This window comes from Phyllobates terribilis, unplaced genomic scaffold, assembly GCF_046119375.1.
Source record: "Phyllobates terribilis strain yellow unplaced genomic scaffold, ASM4611937v1 Scaffold_49__1_contigs__length_9717188, whole genome shotgun sequence".
Taxonomy (NCBI): Eukaryota; Metazoa; Chordata; class Amphibia; order Anura; family Dendrobatidae; genus Phyllobates; species Phyllobates terribilis.
In genome coordinates, this window is record NW_027362809.1 from 7937037 (window position 1) to 7943036 (window position 6000).

The 6000-nt window shown below is 48.1% G+C and overlaps 1 protein-coding gene across 1 annotated transcript in view; it reads right to left on the reverse strand.

Annotated features, from left to right (window-relative positions):
• The window catches only part of LOC141191650 (uncharacterized), a 35495-nt gene extending 31702 nt beyond the window's left edge, over positions 1-3793 (reverse strand). Inside the window, exon 1 of the mRNA XM_073661591.1 lies at positions 3711-3793. The gene's annotated coding sequence lies outside the window, so the exon portion shown is untranslated. The remainder of the gene's footprint in view (positions 1-3710) is intronic.
• Positions 3794-6000: the final 2207 nt, after the last annotated feature.

Genomic DNA, 6000 nt, shown 5'->3' on the forward strand with positions numbered 1-6000 from the left:
AGGCTGGAGTTTGCCAAAACTTACCTGAGAAAGCCTAAAACGTTTTGGAAGAATGTTCTCTGGTCAGATGAGACAAAAGTAGAGCTTTTTGGGAAAAAGCATCAACATAGAGTGTATAGGAAAAAAAAAGAGGCATTCAAAGAAAAGAACACGGTCCCTACAGTCAAACATGGTGGAGGTTCCCTGATGTTTTGGGGTTGCTTTGCCACCTCTTGCACTGGACTGCTTGACCGTGTGCATGGCATTATGAAGTCTGAAGACTACCAACAAATTTTGCAGCATAATGTAGGGCCCAGTGTGAGAAAGCTGGGTCTCCCTCAGAGGTCATGGGTCTTCCAGCAGGACAATGACCCAAAACACACTTCCAAAAGCACTATAAAATGGTTTTAGAGAAAGCACTGGAGACTTCTAAGGAGTCCAGACCTGAATCCCATAGAACACCTGTTGAGAGATCTCAAAATGGCAGTTTGGAGAAGGCACCCTTCAAATATCAGGGACCTGGAGCAGTTTGCCAAAGAAGAATGGTCTACAATTCCAGCAGAGCATTGTAAGAAACTCATTGATGGTTACCGGAAGCGGTTGTTCGCAGTTATTTTGGCTAAAGGTTGTGCAACCAAGTATTAGGCTGAGGGTGCCAATGCTTTTGTCCGGCCCTTTTTTGGAGTTTTGTGTGAAATGATCAATGATTTGATTTTTGCTTCATTCTCTTTTGTGCTTTTTCCTTGGAAGCAAATTAAATGAAGAGAATAATACCAAAGAATTTGTGATTGCAATCATTTTCAGGAAGAAACTGAGTATTATCTGACAGAATTGCAAGGGTGCCAATACTTTTGGCCAGCACTGTACATGTACAACTTTCTACACATCTAAATAAACCACAGATTCTTCTATCTTGACATGTCCCCTTGGGTGCAGTTTTTTTTTTAGAAACTATGCACTAAACGGTCCCTAATTGACCAACCCTTTCTGAAAGTTATTGTGGGAGTAGATCACACAGCACCCTCAGGTCCAGGTCGGCCACAAGTACATCCTAGTGTTTTCTGAGGATATTAAAGATATGCTCACTCTGATTGTCACAAGTTCCTATTACTTGTGTTATCCCATATTTTTCTTGGTGTCTTGGTTAGGTATGGAGGAGTGTATCTCTCTGTTTTTCTGCAAACAATCGTGCGGAATCCAAAATGTACTGTAGGTACCTTTTTCCCTGAATCTGGTGTTTATGTCTATTGCCTGTATATTAATATCTGTGACATTAGAGCAGTTTCTTCGCAACTGTAAACATTAGCACTTGGATATTGTTTTTTTTTTTTTTTTTTTTAAGGAGGATGGGGTGGTGGCTATCCCACTTTAATAGTTTATGGTAGATGAGTGTCCCTAGGGTCCAAACCAGGGCTGTGGAGTCGGAGTTGGTGCCCATTTTGGTGGAGTCGGAGTTGGAGTCGGTATAAAAGGGACCCACTCCGACGTCTAAAATATGTAGTAAATTGGGTACAATAGTTCAATGCAGTTTGTGAGGAATATTTTTTCATAAGAATTTGGGAAAGTTATGAAATGTCCTATAAATGTCTGTCCTATTCCTGATCTAAGGGTCTAGACTTTTAGCTGAGAAAAATGTGTCTTACTGTAAATTTATCACTTAAACATGAGCCATGTATGAGGGAGTCGGAGTCGTGAAGTCGGAGACGGTGTCATGGAAATTTAGAAGTAGGAGTCGAAGGTTTGGCTTACCAACTCCAGAGCCCTGGCTCCCATCCTGTACTTTCTTGATTGGTACATCAAGGAAAGGCAACTGGTAATAATTAAACTCTGATATAAATCTAAGGCCCAATCTATGGATATTGAGTTCCCTGACAAATTCAAGAAATTGTTCACTCGTCCTTGACCAGATGATAAAAATGTTGTCTATATATCTATATCATGCCCTAATATATGGTTGCCACCACTTATAATCATCCCTGAGTATTTTGGTTTCCTCCCACCAGCCCAGGAATAGATTAGCAAATGAGGGGGCACAGGGGCTCCCCATCGCAGTACCCCTGAGCTCGTGTAAGTACTTCCTGTCAAAAGAAAGACGTTATGAGTAAGAATTAATTTTAGAAGATTCTCCATGAAGTCATTATGTCAGCTACACTCTACGGATCTCGATTTCTATAAACATCTTACTCCTCTGATATAATCCTCATGCGATATATTACTGTACAAAGCCTCGATATCTGGTAAGGCCTGCTCCCCTACATGCATGTATACATGCTCGAGGGTCTACATGTAGGGGAGCAAGCAAAGGGAAAACCATTGCCGGAGGGATTATTCCAACTGTAAAACCTCAGGACGTTTTCCAACTGCAGGACCTCAGGCGATACTGTGGGAACATTATACTGTGTGAGGGCATCATCCATACTGCATAAGGGGCATAATGGGGGGCATCATACATACTGCATAAGGGGCATAACGGGTGCATTACACTGTGTGGGGCATCATACATACTGCATAAGGGCATAATGGGGGCAGTACACTGTGTGGGGCATCATACATACTGCATAAGGGGCATAATGGGGGCATTACACTGTGTGGGGGCATCATACATCCTGCATAAGGGGCATAATGGAGGCATTACACTGTGGGGGGGCATCATACATCCTGCAAAAGGGGCATAATGGGGGCATTACACTGTATGGGGGCATATAACATCCTGCATAAGGCGCATAATGGGGGCATTACACTGTGTGGGGCATCATACATACTGCATAAGGGGCATAATGGGGGCATTACACTGTGTGGGCATCATACATACTGCATAAGGGGCATAATGGGGGCATTACACTGTGTGGGGCATCATACATACTGCATAAGGGGCATAATGGGGGCATTACACTGTGTGGGGGCATCATACATCCTGCATAAGGGGCATAATGGGGGCATTACACTGTGGGGGGCATCATACATCCAGCATAAGGGGCATAATGGGGGCATTACACTGTGTGGGGGCATCATACATCCTGCATAAGGGGCATAATGGGGGCATTACACTGTGTGGGGCATCATACATCCTGCATAAGGGGCATAATGGGGGCATTACACTGTATGGGGGCATCACACTGTGGGGGGCATCATACATCCAGCATAAGGGGCATAATGTGGGGCATTACACTGTGTGGGGGCATCATACATCCTGCATAAGAGGCATAATGGGGGCATTTCACTGTGTGGGGGCATCATACATATTACATAAGGGGCATAATGGAGGCATTACACTGTGGGGCATCATACATCCTGCATAAGAGGCATAATGGGGGCATTACACTGTGTGGGGCATCATACATCCTGCATAAGGGGCATAATGGGGGCATTACACTGTGGGGGCATCATACATCCTGCATAAGGGGCATAATGGGGGCATTACACTGTGGGGGCATCATACATCCTGCATAAGGGGCATAATGGGGGCATTACACTGTGTGGGGGCATCATACATCCTGCATAAGGGGCATAATGGGGACATTACACTGTGGGGGCAGTAAAGGGGTCCTGTACTATGAGAACAATACGTTTCCTCCCTTCCCGTCTCCATAGTTGGGTCGTATGTATCTATTACAGGAAACAGAACAAAAACCTTATGATTCTTATAAAGGGGCAACACAAGACCCCAAAAGAGTCTCCGTGTTGAAGGGGTTAATGCCCCCTGCGCCCAGTAATGGGGGATCTCCACATACCTCCACCTGCAGATCCGCCACCACATATATGGCTGCTCTGTGCGCACAGGACCTGTGATGAGGTCACAGGAGGGGAGGAGTCAGGGGTCACATGATCAGGGGCCTCAGTGGATGCAGGACTCTGCTGTGCTGGTTGTCATGGTGCTGGATGAGCTGAAGTTTATGTGTGGGGTCAGGAGGGGTTTACAGTGTGGATGTAGCAGAGCCGTGTGTGTACGAGGTGTACGGAGCGAAGCCGCGTGTGTACGAGGTGTACGGAGCAGAGCCGTGTGTGTACGAGGTGTACGGAGCGAAGCCGCGTGTGTACGAGGTGTACGGAGCGGAGCCGCGTGTGTACGAGGTGTACGGAGCAAAGCCACGTGTGTACGAGGTGTACGGAGCAGAGCCGTGTGTGTACGGAGCGGAGCCGGGTGTGTACGAGGCGTACGGAGCGGAGCCGTGTGTGTACGAGGTGTACGGAGTGGAGCCGCTCGCGTAGAAGGTGTACGGAAAGGAACAGCGTGTGTACTGAGCGGAGCCGTGTGTGTATGAGGTGTGCATATCTGTGCGCTGTAAGGTGGCTGCCGGACAGGTCGTGGACGGGAGGTATGTGTCCCCGAAGTACCAAGCTTCGGTGATGTAGGACCCGGAGAAGCAGGCTCCAGCACACATAGTGCTGAGAGGGAGTTAATGGGCCCGGATTAAAGGGCCGGGTTTTACGAGCAGCTGAAAAAGCTGGGGGAGAGGAACAGCGTGTGAGCGAGGTTTATGGAGCAGAGCCGTGCGTGTACGAGGTGTGCGTATCTGTGCGCTGTAAGGTTGCTGCCGGACAGGTCGTGGACGGGAGATATGTGTCCCTAAAGTACCAAGCTTCGGTGATGTAGGACCCGGAGAAGCAAGCTCCAGCACACATAGTGCTGAGAGGGAGTTAATGGGCCCAGATTAAAGGGCCGGGTTTTACGAGCAGCTGAAAAAGCTGGGGGAGAGGAACAGCGTGTGAGCGAGGTTTATGGAGCAGAGTCGTGCGTGTACGAGGTGTGCGTATCTGTGCGCTGTAAGGTTGCTGCCGGACGGGTCGTGGACGAGAGGTATGTGTCTCTGAAGTACCAAGCTTCGGTGATGTAGGACCCGGAGAAGCAGGCTCCAGCACACATAATGCTGAGAGGGAGTTAATGGGCCCAGATTAAAGGGTCGGGTTTTAAGAGCAGCTGAAAGAGCTGGGTGGGATCAGCTGCTCACTTACCTCCAGTCCAGGTCTTGGAGGGCCTGATTTAAGACAGCTGCGCCTGTCTCAGTGTGTTGTGTGTTGTGCAAGGTGAGCAGACCTTGCATGTGCTGCTCAGAGTCTGCTGGAGACAGAGAAAAGTACTATATTTAAACGGCTGAAGCCGTGCTGCATATGGACGGGTTATTTTGAATTTTGTTCTATTATACCTTTTGTGCCAGAAAAAGTCTGTTATGTTTTGTTTTCCTGGTTGGTTTATGCACATTTAATAAACCACCAGTTTGCTTTGGAATCTGAGGACTTCATTCCTGTGTGAACCTGCACCTACCCGAGAGCTAATCTGTCACAAATTGGTGGAGAATGTGGGCACAAATCCCAAGGGGCAGTGTGACTGCTACAGGAAAACGTATATGTCCTTGGTGAAGGCCGCCAGCCAGCAAGGTTCGTCCGGCAGCATGGAGGAGCTGATAAAGCAACTGGTGCAGGCAAATATGCATCAGCAGCAAGCTCAGCAGGAGACTAACAAATTAATAGTACAACAGTTCCAGCTTCAACAGCAATAGATGCAGCAGTAGGAACAGATGACGCTCCTGGTGGAGGCCCTCCGTATCAGTGAAGCCGCACCACCTCCAGGCCAAAGCGACAAGACCCAGGTGAGGAAAACCGTGAGAGGGGCGTTGCAAACGATGACTCCGGGGGATGACGTTGAGGTGTTCCTGGCCGTGTTTGAGAGGGTGGCGGACCGTGAGAGACTACCACCGGAGCAGTGGGTGGAGGATCTTGTGCCATATCTGATCGGGGAACCACAGAAGGCGTATTTTGATCTGGCACTGCAGGATTCTAAGGAGTATAGCAAGTTTAAAGCTGAGATCCTGGCGCGGCTGGGCATAACCTTGCAGTCAGAGTACAACGAGTCCACCTCTGGGACTTCCACAGGGACAAACCTCCTTGGTCACAAATGTTTGATCTTCTGCACCTGGTACAGAAGTGGCTGCAGCTAGAGACTTGTTCCCCAGCCAGATGGTCGAGAGAGTGGTCATAGATCGGTTTATCCACTCTCTGCCAAAGCCGATTTAGTCCACTGTT